This window comes from Schistocerca serialis, chromosome 10, assembly GCF_023864345.2.
Source record: "Schistocerca serialis cubense isolate TAMUIC-IGC-003099 chromosome 10, iqSchSeri2.2, whole genome shotgun sequence".
Taxonomy (NCBI): domain Eukaryota; kingdom Metazoa; phylum Arthropoda; class Insecta; order Orthoptera; family Acrididae; genus Schistocerca; species Schistocerca serialis.
Genome location: NC_064647.1, coordinates 164010232 through 164025432, shown reverse-complemented (window position 1 = coordinate 164025432; position 15201 = coordinate 164010232). Strand labels below are relative to the sequence as shown.

The window sequence follows — 15201 nt, the reverse complement described above, 5'->3', positions numbered from 1 at the left end:
CGCGCGTAATTGCGCGGCGGCGCTTTGAATGATCGGCGAGTCACAACATTAAGCATATGGCTTCAAAATAGCTTCAATTGCAATGCACATATAAACAAAATAAATGCAACACTAATCAAAATATACACTCCTGGAAATGGAAAAAAGAACACATTGACACCGATGTGTCAGACCCACCATACTTGCTCCGGACACTGCGAGAGGGCTGTACAAGCAATGATCACACGCACGGCACAGCGGACACACCAGGAACCGCGGTGTTGGCCGTCGAATGGCGCTAGCTGCGCAGCATTTGTGCACCGCCGCCGTCAGTGTCAGCCAGTTTGCCGTGGCATACGGAGCTCCATCGCAGTCTTTAACACTGGTAGCATGCCGCGACAGCGTGGACGTGAACCGTATGTGCAGTTGACGGACTTTGAGCGAGGGCGTATAGTGGGCATGCGGGAGGCCGGGTGGACGTACCACCGAATTGCTCAACACGTGGGGCGTGAGGTCTCCACAGTACATCGATGTTGTCGCCAGTGGTCGGCGGAAGGTGCACGTGCCCGTCGACCTGGGACCGGACCGCAGCGACGCACGGATGCACGCCAAGACCGTAGGATCCTACGCAGTGCCGTAGGGGACCGCACCGCCACTTCCCAGCAAATTAGGGACACTGTTGCTCCTGGGGTATCGGCGAGGACCATTCGCAACCGTCTCCATGAAGCTGGGCTACGGTCCCGCACACCGTTAGGCCGTCTTCAGCTCACGCCCCAACATCGTGCAGCCCGCCTCCAGTGGTGTCGCGACAGGCGTGAATGGAGGGACGAATGGAGACGTGTCGTCTTCAGCGATGAGAGTCGCTTCTGCCTTGGTGCCAATGATGGTCGTATGCGTGTTTGGCGCCGTGCAGGTGAGCGCCACAATCAGGACTGCATACGACCGAGGCACACAGGGCCAGCACCCGGCATCATGGTGTGGGGAGCGATCTCCTACACTGGCCGTACACCACTGGTGATCGTCGAGGGGACACTGAATAGTGCACGGTACATCCAAACCGTCATCGAACCCATCGTTCTACCATTCCTAGACCGGCAAGGGAACTTGCTGTTCCAACAGGACAATGCACATCCGCATGTATCCCGTGCCACCCAACGTGCTCTAGAAGGTGTAAGTCAACTACCCTGGCCAGCAAGATCTCCGGATCTGTCCCCCATTGAGCATGTTTGGGACTGGATGAAGCGTCGTCTCACGCGGTCTGCACGTCCAGCACGAACGCTGGTCCAACTGAGGCGCCAGGTGGAAATGGCATGGCAAGCCGTTCCACAGGACTACATCCAGCATCTCTACGATCGTCTCCATGGGAGAATAGCAGCCTGCATTGCTGCGAAAGGTGGATATACACTGTACTAGTGCCGACATTGTGCATGCTCTGTTGCCTGTGTCTATGTGCCTGTGGTTCTGTCAGTGTGATCATGTGATGTATCTGACCCCAGGAATGAGTAAATAAAGTTTCCCCTTCCTGGGACAATGAATTCACGGTGTTCTTATTTCAATTTCCAGGAGTGTATTATAGTCTACAATTATTCTCAGTGAAAGTAAGTTTTAGTACTGTCCGAACTGCCTTCTTTGCTCAATTCCATGGCTTCCTGCTGTACAGGATTATATTCTGGGATAATACACTGCCTACTTCACTCATTTTCCGAACCCAGAAAAGAACAGTAAGAGCAATGCAATGTGCCTGACAAACAGATTCTGCGTAGCAATCTTTGAAAAGTCATCAATCCTTCCACTTCCCTGCAAGTGCATACTATAAATCTGCAAGTAAGTTAGAAAGAATTTAGAAGACACAAATGAAAATTTTAATATCCATGAGCATGTTGTTGTTGTTGTTGTTGTTGTGGTCTTCAGTCCTGAGACTGGTTTGATGCAGCTCTCCATGCTACTCTATCCTGTGCAAGCTTCTTCATCTCCCAGTACCCACTGCAACCTACATCCTTCTGAATCTGCTTAGTGTATTGATCTCTTGGTCTCCCTTTACGATTTTTACCCTCCACGCTGCCCTCCAATGCTAAATTTGTGATCCCTTGATGCCTCAAAACATGTCCTACCAATCGATCCCTTCTTCTAGTCAAGTTGTGCCACAAGTCCCTCTTCTCCCCAATCCTATTCAACACCCCCTCATTAGTTATGTGATCTACCCATCTAAACTTCATCATTCTTCTGTAGCACCACATTTCGAAAGCTTCTATTCTCTTCTTGTCCAAACTGGTTATCGTCCATGTTTCACTTCCATACATGGCTACACTCCATACAAATACTTTCAGAAACGACTTCCTGACACTTAAATCTATACTCGATGTTAACAAATTTCTCTTCTTCAGAAACGATTTCCTTGCCATTGCCAGTCTACATTTTATATCCTCTCTACTTCGACCATCATCAGTTATTTTGCTCCCTAAATAGCAAAACTCCTTTACTGCTTTAAGTGTCTCATTTCCTAATCTAATCCCCTCAGCATCACCCGATTTAATTTGACTACATTCCATTATCCTCGTTTTGCTTTTGTTGATGTTCATCTTATATCCTTCTTTCAAGACACTGTCCATTCCGTTCAACCATGAGCATGATACAAGGCAAAAGAAAAAGCTTCATGTCCAGTCACTACCAACATCAGCGTACAAGACTTCCACACTAAACCCTGGTATACAAATTTACAATAAGCTTCCACATAAGTTAAAAATCATATCATCATTCACATCCTTTTGTCAAACCCTAAGGGCATTCTCATTAGATCACTGCTTCTATTGAGCAGCATAATTTTTGAAACATTTGTCAAAAAAGAAACTTGAAACAAGATAGTGCATCTGCTGCACATAGTGCAAGATCTTTTGTGGATGAAGCTAAAATTTACATATCTTCTGAAATAACACAGTATTTTTACTGTGTTGTGTTACTTTTTGTCTTGAGTTTGTTCCGTATCCCACAATCAGGAAAGATTTTTTGAATGGATCAATGAAGTAGTATACAAAGGAAAACAACTAATCTACTCCACTAAAGGAAGTTTACATATTCCTTTAGCTGATTTTTCTTTATAAAAGCTCACTATCACCATCCCTATTTACTTAAGCAATAAGTGTGCTTTGGAGATTCTGCCTTAAGCAATACAAGTTCTTGTTTTCTCTCTCTAATATCTTAATCAGTGAATAAGTGCATGTTCCCAACATAGTTCATAGAGTTTTGACATCATGAAACTCCAAGCATCAACAAACAGCACAGATAACAAAACATATTCAAATTACAACTATACAGCAGGTGACAGTAATATGAACAACTGTATGTGCTGCGAATAAAACAAATGAAATTGTGGTGGTGGTGGTGGTGTAACACAACCTAAACATGTATCAATGGAAATAAAATAAACAAGAAATTATGCTTTAATAGGCATATGATCGATCTTCCTAACATATTCAAAGTTTACAGAACTACGGTAAAACAAGGTATGTTATTTTAGTTGGCTTTTAAAGCTCCACTTCTGTAATGTAGGCTACTCATACCACTGTACAGACTGGTGTAGTGCTGATATGTTGTTAAATGATTTCCCCTCCCCCCACCCCCCTAGCAAATTACGTTAAATTTTGGATGCATTACTTTTTATGTGGCATCATATAAAACACTAGGAAAAGTGAAAGTGAGGAAAATTCCTGCCTGATTAAGTGCATGCTATGCATAAACAGAGGTTCACTTAAGACAAGATGTGATATGCTGGAGTAATTCTCCAACTGCCCTTTGCAATTCTAGAATGCAGAAAAGAGCCACAAGGATAATTAATTGAAACAAACTAAGAGACTTCTGCAAAAACCACTTTCAGAACTTTAGATTCTAACACTGTGTTGCTTAATACATCCTGAAGACTGAAGACTTAAATTACATGCAAATCTACAATTATTTCAAAAGGCAGCATACCACACTGGCCTTCAGCTCTTCAATAAGCTCTTCACAAGTGCGATATAATGTCTATTGAAGACAATTTTCAATTTTGTAAAGGCGTGAATTCTTATTTGTTGTGTCACCATTTTTATTCTATAAAAGCATACCTATTACAGTAAATGTGCTGGTTATGCTCAATTGCAACACATGAACTAATCAGTGAGACAAATGTTATATAAAGCTGTTGGAGTGTACTACAAACCATAACATATTGAGTGTAAATTTTAGCACATTTTTTCCGAAGTCTGTAGCACACTACGTAAGATGAGATCGCATGGGCTAACGAAATAAATGAGCTATTCAACATCTGTCGTCACGATAAAACTAACCATTTCCAGAGTGACTGTTCGGAGGATCAATTCAGGATCTTTCTTTCGACATGCCACTTACTTTTCACAAATGTTACGGCAAAACTAGTTACAGTTACACCCCCGCCTCATAGTAAGTCTGCCTCACTACAAACCATAAAGTTATCATACTGCTGTACTTGCACATGTCAACTAATTTAATTAAGCGTCTCCCCCCACTATGAACGTCATAAGACGCACCTATAGGCTACTCGATGTCCGTCCTGATGCAGCGCGCCTTTTGAATCAGTGGCGATGAAGTTCGTAGACACGCCCATGAGTGGCTATCTTCCGGTAACTGCGTCAACACTATACAGAATACAGAAAGTAGTAAATAGTATGCGTAGACACGCCCATGAGTGGCTATCTTCCGGTAACTGCGTCAAACACTATACAGAATACAGAAACTAGTAAATAAAGGAGCGCTGTGGTCCCGTGGTTAGCGTGAGCAGCCGCAGAACAAAAGGTCCTTCGTTCAAGTCTTCCCTCGAGAGAACACTTTAATTTTGCCGGCACGGTAGCTCAGCGTGTTCGGTCAGAGGGTTAGCCTCCCTCTGTAATAAAAAAAACTGAGTTAATCGATCAACATCGAACTTAACCGGATGTCTTACGACGCCCGCCCTGAACAAATGCAACGAACAAATACGAAAAAAATTAGATTGAAAAAAAGATAGTAGAGCACTCGTCCTCGAAAGACAAAGGTCCTGAGTTCGAGTCTCGGTCTGTCACACATTTTTAATCTGCCAGAAAGTTTCAGAAGTTATTATATTACGGAGCTGATAAATACACCAAAAGCATTGTATCGCAGCTGTAGTTATAGCAAGAATATAGTTGCAAATGGAAGATAACTAAGCTTTGTTCTCCTCATTAAGCAATGCTCACAAAAAAGTTCATCATTTTAAAACTAAACGATACGGTCAAGAAAGAAGACGTACAGCATCATGGCTATAAAAAGAAGCCGAAGAATTTGGCTCACACGCGGAAGTTAAATCATTGCGCAAGAGCTTGGTGAGAAAATACTCCGATTCCAAAAGTCACTCGGGGATCAATTTTAACAATTTTTTTAACATCCGTCTATCTTTCCGAGGTCAGCTATGCCGTTGTATATTGATAACAGACATTCACAGCAGCTTCTAATCGCTTGTCAGTATTCAGGGTGACCAGCTGCTTATCAATTGCAACTATATCATCCTCTGCTTGAAAACAGTAAACACAGTGAGTCTGCAATACGACAGGTGCAATGCTTTACAGAACAGTAAAAAAAAAGTGCCTGGTGCAAAAACATACAGAATAGTAAATAAATAATTTTACGCTAAGCTTGCTAATTCTCTTTGAGTTTATGATTCCGATACTATACAGGCATTAGTTACCAACAGCCTTTTGGAACTAAAGCGATTTACTGGCAAAAACGAGATATCTGTTGCGATAACAGTAAACTTGGTACAAGTCAAAGGGAAGTTTAAACTCCTGTTACAGGAGATAACTAGTGTGACACGACACGTTACGTAATTACAGTAACTGTAAATCACAAACACCGAATTATTATGAAATACGTCATGCAAAATACTAGAAATGTCGAAAATCTTTGCAAGCGCCCGAAACTTCCGAAAAATAAGAAACTTCCTGGCAGATTAAAACTATGTGGCCGACCGAGACTCGAACTCGGGACCTTTGCCTTTCGCGGGCAAGTGCTCTGAGCTACCGAAGCACGACTCACGCCCGGTACTCACAGCTTTATTTCTGCCAATACCTCGTCTCCTACCTTCCAAACTTTACAGAAGCTCCTACAGTTTTAATCTGCCAGGAAGTTTCATATCAGCGCACACTCCGCTGCAGAGTGAAAATCTCATTCTGGAAACTTCCGAAAAATAGTTCCTTTTTCACATAAAAATATAAGAAAAGTCCAGACATGTAAGAACGCTTATCCCTTCAACAACCACGAAGTGTGAGCAGTAGTAAACTAAAACAACAAATCATTCACGTCAGTGTTACTCATTCGCCGCAAGAAGAATGAAAATACTAAACATAGAGGTCGCACTGACATAAGCTCATTCCTTGCAGTGAGTGAACACAGTCAAAATGGCTTAACAAGGAAATATGAATACGGTGTGCCCATTATTTATTGATGCGAACCACTTCATACCCTTTAGTTCTTGTTTAAACCCAGCCCTTTCTTACTGTTTGTTATTTTGCCACCTCCGTTCATTTTGAACGTCGTGACAAGTTGAGCTGTCTATTGTTTCAGTGGCAGCAATACCAACACACTACAGTGTGCAAACTTTTAGATGGCAGACCTCTCCCTAGTCCTGAATCGGTAGAAGACGGTAAACGTAGGGAGGCTTCGGTAGGCACGCAGTTTCGACTGCTGCCAACATTACGTAGCTGACTGTGTTGCACAAGGTAGCCATTGTCGTCTGCTTCGTTATTGTTTTGCGCTGTACTGTTCTGCGTGTTTTTATTGTGCAGTTGTGCTTAACATTATCAAAATGAGTGAAGAGGCAGTTGCTGGCCCATCTCGGGAGTCGCCAACAACCCCTACCGGTAGGCCTAGGGTTAGAAGGAAACCAGTATTACGTAGCGATGCTCGCAAAATTATACTGCGTGTGATTGAATTCTGTGGAAGGGAAAGGGAGCAGAAAAAATTGCTTCACCCCATTTACAAATCGTCAGTGAGAGCTGCTACATACACAGGACAAAGCGTGCGTAGCATTGGAAGATTCAAACAGTTTTCCAAGAATCTTCCTGGCGTATCACCACAAACGCCTGGCAAGAAAAGGTGAGTTTCCATTTCAGATATTTTGTTCACGATCACTTTGAAGGAGCCCCCTATTTCGTCCGGATTACTTTATATTTCATTTTTCCTTGCTACCGGATTGCTTTGTATTGAAACACCACTGGTTACTTTATTATTTCGAAACACATTCATATTACAGTACATTTCCAGATTCAAAAAAATCTATGCAGTGCAGAAGGCATTTTCTTATAAATCTTTCTCTCACTTTGAACTAAGGAAAAGAAGTGGAGAAATCGAAGTAATGATCGATGATTTCAACCAGCGTGTCATTCGCGACACGATAGTGGAATTTTATTCAGTGCGGAAGATTGTGCCGAGTCTACCAACACTGCTTCCAGTTTTGCACGACAAAATAGGCTGGAAGTGGAGTATTGTGTCGCTGAGAAAAGTACTTTTGTCTATGGGATTAATATGGCGTAAGGTGGAAAGCAAGCGGAATGTGTTGTTAGAACGTCCAGACATTGTGCACTGGCGATCTCGTTTCATTGCAATCGGATGAATGGTTTGTGAGCGCATACTAGACATATATATATGACGATTTCAGTTTCATTTACGAACAACATTTGAAGCGAGTTTTACATCCAAGCCTTTCGTCGTCTTTCGTGTAAGCATGACGCGCAATTTGTAGTGCCAGCACTGCAACTGGTAGGCGTGCCTTGTCCTCCCCCGTCCCCCCCCCCCCCCCCCAACGCCCGGCAATGCTTGCTTCCTCCTCTCCCCGCACTCCCCTCACAACTCGGCCGTCTTAAAGTTAACACACTGTATGTTATCGAAGTGGTGCGCATCATGAGAAATTTCCTCAGGAACACTCACAAAACAATGCAAATACTTATAAAACAGTGTATTCATATGCAATATACGTTGCTTCATTTAGGTTCTGTGTATCGTTTGAACTGCCGAAATTAACAGCACGTGCAAGATGGATACGTAAGATTCGGGTCTAGTGAAGCAGGAGATACAACCCGTCGGCTTTCACCAATGACGTCATACATTAGTCATAGATAGTAATGTCTGTTCCGGATAAGCGCTATCATTGTACATTAAAATAATTATTCGTAATAATATCGAGGTAATTTGGAGTACTTGTTTGTTATTGCAGAACAATTTTAGTGTCTTATTTTCGTTTATAGAAATGGATTTGTCTGTTTGTGGGTATGTAATTTTCGTTACTCTCTGTCTAGGCGAGCTTCGGTTATTCCTCGATATTTCCATGTGGTAAACTCACTTCTCCATTTGCTTCTTGCACAGTATTTCACAATTTTGACATGTTGTTGTTGTGGTCTTCCGTCCTGAGACTGGTTTGATGCAGCTCTCCATGCTACTCTATCCTGTGCAAGCTTTTTCATCTCCCAGTACCTACTGCAACCTACATCCTTCTGAATCTGCTTAGTGTATTCATCTCTTGGTCTCCCTCTACGATTTTTACCCTCCACGCTGCCCTCCAATACTAAATTGGTGATCCCTTGATGCCTCAGAACATGTCCTACCAACCGATCCCTTCTTCTAGTCAAGTTGTGCCACAAACTTCTCTTCTCCCCAATCCTATTCAATACTTCCTCATTAGTTATGTGATCTACCCATCTAATCTTCAGCATTCTTCTGTAGCACCACATTTCGAAAGCTTCTATTCTCTTCTTGTCCAAACTATTTATCGTCCATGTTTCACTTCCATACATGGCTACACTCCATACAAATACTTTCAGAAATGACTTCCTGACAAATCTATACTCGATGTTAACAAATTTATCTTCTTTAGAAACGCTTTCCTTGCCATTGCCAGTCTACATTTTATATCCTCTCTACTTCGACCATCATCAGTTATTTTGCTCCCTAAATAGCAAAACTCCTTTACTACTTTAAGTGTCTCATTTCCTAATCTAATCCCCTCAGCATCACCCGATTTAATTTGACTACATTCCATTATCCTCGTTTTGCTTTTGTTGATGTTCATCTTATATCCTTCTTTCAAGACACTGTCCATTCCGTTCAACCATGAGCATGATACAAGGCAAAAGAAAAAGCTTCATGTCCAGTCACTACCAACATCAGCGTACAAGACTTCCACACTAAACCCTGGTATTCAAATTTACAATAAGCTTCCACATAAGTTAAAAATCATATCATCATTCACATCCTTTTGTCAAACCCTAAGGGCATTCTCATTAGATCACTGCTTCTATTGAGCAGCATAATTTTTGAAATATTTGTCAAAAAAGAGACTTGAAACAAGATAGTGCATCTGCTGCACGTAGTGCAAGATCTTTTGTGGATGAAGCTAAAATTTACATATCTTCTGAAATAACACAGTATTTTTACTGTGTTGTGTTACTTTTTGTCTTGAGTTTGTTCCGTATCCCACAATCAGGAAAGATTTTTTGAATGGATCAATGAAGTAGTATACAAAGGAAAACAACTAATCTACTCCACTAAAGGAAGTTTACATATTCCTTTAGCTGATTTTTCTTTATAAAAGCTCACTATCACCATCCCTATTTACTTAAGCAATAAGTGTGTTTTGGAGATTCTGCCTTAAGCAATACAAGTTCTTGTTTTCTCTCTCTAATATCTTAATCAGTGAATAAGTGCATGTTCCCAACATAGTTCATAGAGTTTTGACATCATGAAACTCCAAGCATCAACAAACATCACAGATAACAAAACATATTCAAATTACAACTATAAAGCAGGTGACAGTAATATGAACAACTGTATGTGCTGTGAATAAAACAAATGAAATTGTGGTGGTGGTGGTGGTGTAACACAACCTAAACATGTGTCAATGGAAATAAAATAAACAAGAAATTATGCTTTAATAGGCATATGATCGATCTTCCTAACATATTCAAAGTTTACAGAACTACGGTAAAACAAGGTATGTTATTTTAGTTGGCTTTTAAAGCTCCACTTCTGTAATGTAGGCTACTCATACCACTGTACAGACTGGTGTAGTGCTGATATGTTGTTAAATGATTTCCCCTCCCCCCACCCCCCTAGCAAATTACGTTAAATTTTGGATGCATTACATTTTATGTGGCATCATATAAAACACTAGGAAAAGTGAAAGTGAGGAAAATTCCTGCCTGATTAAGTGCATGCTATGCATAAACAGAGGTTCACTTAAGACAAGATGTGATATGCTGGAGTAATTCTCCAACTGCCCTTTGCAATTCTAGAATGCAGAAAAGAGCCACAAGGATAATTAATTGAAACAAACTAAGAGACTTCTGCAAAAACCACTTTCAGAACTTTAGATTCTAACACTGTGTTGCTTAATACATCCTGAAGACTGAAGACTTAAATTACATGCAAATCTACAATTATTTCAAAAGGCAGCATACCACACTGGCCTTCAGCTCTTCAATAAGCTCTTCACAAGTGCGATATAATGTCTATTGAAGACAATTTTCAATTTTGTAAAGGCGTGAATTCTTATTTGTTGTGTCACCATTTTTATTCTATAAAAGCATACCTATTACAGTAAATGTGCTGGTTATGCTCAATTGCAACACATGAACTAATCAGTGAGACAAATGTTATATAAAGCTGTTGGAGTGTACTACAAACCATAACATATTGAGTGTAAATTTTAGCACATTTTTTCCGAAGTCTGTAGCACACTACGTAAGATGAGATCGCATGGGCTAACGAAATAAATGAGCTATTCAACATCTGTCGTCACGATAAAACTAACCATTTCCAGAGTGACTGTTCGGAGGATCAATTCAGGATCTTTCTTTCGACATGCCACTTACTTTTCACAAATGTTACGGCAAAACTAGTTACAGTTACACCCCCGCCTCATAGTAAGTCTGCCTCACTACAAACCATAAAGTTATCATACTGCTGTACTTGCACATGTCAACTAATTTAATTAAGCGTCTCCCCCCACTATGAACGTCATAAGACGCACCTATAGGCTACTCGATGTCCGTCCTGATGCAGCGCGCCTTTTGAATCAGTGGCGATGAAGTTCGTAGACACGCCCATGAGTGGCTATCTTCCGGTAACTGCGTCAACACTATACAGAATACAGAAAGTAGTAAATAGTATGCGTAGACACGCCCATGAGTGGCTATCTTCCGGTAACTGCGTCAAACACTATACAGAATACAGAAACTAGTAAATAAAGGAGCGCTGTGGTCCCGTGGTTAGCGTGAGCAGCCGCAGAACAAAAGGTCTTTCGTTCAAGTCTTCCCTCGAGAGAACACTTTAATTTTGCCGGCACGGTAGCTCAGCGTGTTCGGTCAGAGGGTTAGCTGCCCTCTGTAATAAAAAAAACTGAGTTAATCGATCAACATCGAACTTAACCGGATGTCTTACGACGCCCGCCCTGAACAAATGCAACGAACAAATACGAAAAAAATTAGATTGAAAAAAAGATAGTAGAGCACTCGTCCTCGAAAGACAAAGGTCCTGAGTTCGAGTCTCGGTCTGTCACACATTTTTAATCTGCCAGAAAGTTTCAGAAGTTATTATATTACGGAGCTGATAAATACACCAAAAGCATTGTATCGCAGCTGTAGTTATAGCAAGAATATAGTTGCAAATGGAAGATAACTAAGCTTTGTTCTCCTCATTAAGCAATGCTCACAAAAAAGTTCATCATTTTAAAACTAAACGATACGGTCAAGAAAGAAGACGTACAGCATCATGGCTATAAAAAGAAGCCGAAGAATTTGGCTCACACGCGGAAGTTAAATCATTGCGCAAGAGCTTGGTGAGAAAATACTCCGATTCCAAAAGTCACTCGGGGATCAATTTTAACAATTTTTTTAACATCCGTCTATCTTTCCGAGGTCAGCTATGCCGTTGTATATTGATAACAGACATTCACAGCAGCTTCTAATCGCTTGTCAGTATTCAGGGTGACCAGCTGCTTATCAATTGCAACTATATCATCCTCTGCTTGAAAACAGTAAACACAGTGAGTCTGCAATACGACAGGTGCAATGCTTTACAGAACAGTAAAAAAAAAGTGCCTGGTGCAAAAACATACAGAATAGTAAATAAATAATTTTACGCTAAGCTTGCTAATTCTCTTTGAGTTTATGATTCCGATACTATACAGGCATTAGTTACCAACAGCCTTTTGGAACTAAAGCGATTTACTGGCAAAAACGAGATATCTGTTGCGATAACAGTAAACTTGGTACAAGTCAAAGGGAAGTTTAAACTCCTGTTACAGGAGATAACTAGTGTGACACGACACGTTACGTAATTACAGTAACTGTAAATCACAAACACCGAATTATTATGAAATACGTCATGCAAAATACTAGAAATGTCGAAAATCTTTGCAAGCGCCCGAAACTTCCGAAAAATAAGAAACTTCCTGGCAGATTAAAACTATGTGGCCGACCGAGACTCGAACTCGGGACCTTTGCCTTTCGCGGGCAAGTGCTCTGAGCTACCGAAGCACGACTCACGCCCGGTACTCACAGCTTTATTTCTGCCAATACCTCGTCTCCTACCTTCCAAACTTTACAGAAGCTCCTACAGTTTTAATCTGCCAGGAAGTTTCATATCAGCGCACACTCCGCTGCAGAGTGAAAATCTCATTCTGGAAACTTCCGAAAAATAGTTCCTTTTTCACATAAAAATATAAGAAAAGTCCAGACATGTAAGAACGCTTATCCCTTCAACAACCACGAAGTGTGAGCAGTAGTAAACTAAAACAACAAATCATTCACGTCAGTGTTACTCATTCGCCGCAAGAAGAATGAAAATACTAAACATAGAGGTCGCACTGACATAAGCTCATTCCTTGCAGTGAGTGAACACAGTCAAAATGGCTTAACAAGGAAATATGAATACGGTGTGCCCATTATTTATTGATGCGAACCACTTCATACCCTTTAGTTCTTGTTTAAACCCAGCCCTTTCTTACTGTTTGTTATTTTGCCACCTCCGTTCATTTTGAACGTCGTGACAAGTTGAGCTGTCTATTGTTTCAGTGGCAGCAATACCAACACACTACAGTGTGCAAACTTTTAGATGGCAGACCTCTCCCTAGTCCTGAATCGGTAGAAGACGGTAAACGTAGGGAGGCTTCGGTAGGCACGCAGTTTCGACTGCTGCCAACATTACGTAGCTGACTGTGTTGCACAAGGTAGCCATTGTCGTCTGCTTCGTTATTGTTTTGCGCTGTACTGTTCTGCGTGTTTTTATTGTGCAGTTGTGCTTAACATTATCAAAATGAGTGAAGAGGCAGTTGCTGGCCCATCTCGGGAGTCGCCAACAACCCCTACCGGTAGGCCTAGGGTTAGAAGGAAACCAGTATTACGTAGCGATGCTCGCAAAATTATACTGCGTGTGATTGAATTCTGTGGAAGGGAAAGGGAGCAGAAAAAATTGCTTCACCCCATTTACAAATCGTCAGTGAGAGCTGCTACATACACAGGACAAAGCGTGCGTAGCATTGGAAGATTCAAACAGTTTTCCAAGAATCTTCCTGGCGTATCACCACAAACGCCTGGCAAGAAAAGGTGAGTTTCCATTTCAGATATTTTGTTCACGATCACTTTGAAGGAGCCCCCTATTTCGTCCGGATTACTTTATATTTCATTTTTCCTTGCTACCGGATTGCTTTGTATTGAAACACCACTGGTTACTTTATTATTTCGAAACACATTCATATTACAGTACATTTCCAGATTCAAAAAAATCTATGCAGTGCAGAAGGCATTTTCTTATAAATCTTTCTCTCACTTTGAACTAAGGAAAAGAAGTGGAGAAATCGAAGTAATGATCGATGATTTCAACCAGCGTGTCATTCGCGACACGATAGTGGAATTTTATTCAGTGCGGAAGATTGTGCCGAGTCTACCAACACTGCTTCCAGTTTTGCACGACAAAATAGGCTGGAAGTGGAGTATTGTGTCGCTGAGAAAAGTACTTTTGTCTATGGGATTAATATGGCGTAAGGTGGAAAACAAGCGGAATGTGTTGTTAGAACGTCCAGACATTGTGCACTGGCGATCTCGTTTCATTGCAATCGGATGAATGGTTTGTGAGCGCATACTAGACATATATATATGACGATTTCAGTTTCATTTACGAACAACAATGCTTGCTTCCTCCTCTCCCCGCACTCCCCTCACAACTCGGCCGTCTTAAAGTTAACACACTGTATGTTATCAAAGTGGTGCGCATCATGAGAAATTTCCTCAGGAACACTCACAAAACAATGCAAATACTTATAAAACAATGTATTCATATGCAATATACGTTGCTTCATTTAGGTTCTGTGTATCGTTTGAACTGCCGAAATTAACAGCACGTGCAAGATGGATACGTAAGATTCGGGTCTAGTGAAGCAGGGGATACAACCCGTCGGCTTTCACCAATGACGTCATACATTAGTCATAGATAGTAATGTCTGTTCCGGATAAGCGCTATCATTGTACATTAAAATAATTATTCGTAATAATATCGAGGTAATTTGGAGTACTTGTTTGTTATTGCAGAACAATTTTAGTGTCTTATTTTCGTTTATAGAAATGGATTTGTCTGTTTGTGGGTATGTAATTTTCGTTACTCTCTGTCTAGGCGAGCTTCGGTTATTCCTCGATATTTCCATGTGGTAAGCTCACTTCTCCATTTGCTTCTTGCACAGTATTTCACAATTTTGACATGTTGTTGTTGTGGTCTTCCGTCCTGAGACTGGTTTGATGCAGCTCTCCATGCTACTCTATCCTGTGCAAGCTTTTTCATCTCCCAGTACCTACTGCAACCTACATCCTTCTGAATCTGCTTAGTGTATTCATCTCTTGGTCTCCCTCTACGATTTTTACCCTCCACGCTGCCCTCCAATACTAAATTGGTGATCCCTTGATGCCTCAGAACATGTCCTACCAACCGATCCCTTCTTCTAGTCAAGTTGTGCCACAAACTTCTCTTCTCCCCAATCCTATTCAATACTTCCTCATTAGTTATGTGATCTACCCATCTAATCTTCAGCATTCTTCTGTAGCACCACATTTCGAAAGCTTCTATTCTCTTCTTGTCCAAACTATTTATCGTCCATGTTTCACTTCCATACATGGCTACACTCCATACAAATACTTTCAGAAATGACTTCCTGACAAATCT

At 41.2% G+C, this 15201-nt stretch overlaps 1 protein-coding gene across 1 annotated transcript in view; it reads left to right on the top strand.

The window, feature by feature from the left end:
* LOC126425077 (gamma-interferon-inducible lysosomal thiol reductase-like) overlaps positions 1-15201 on the top strand; it is a 362141-nt gene that overhangs the window by 224986 nt on the left and 121954 nt on the right. The gene's annotated exons all lie outside the window — the stretch shown is intronic.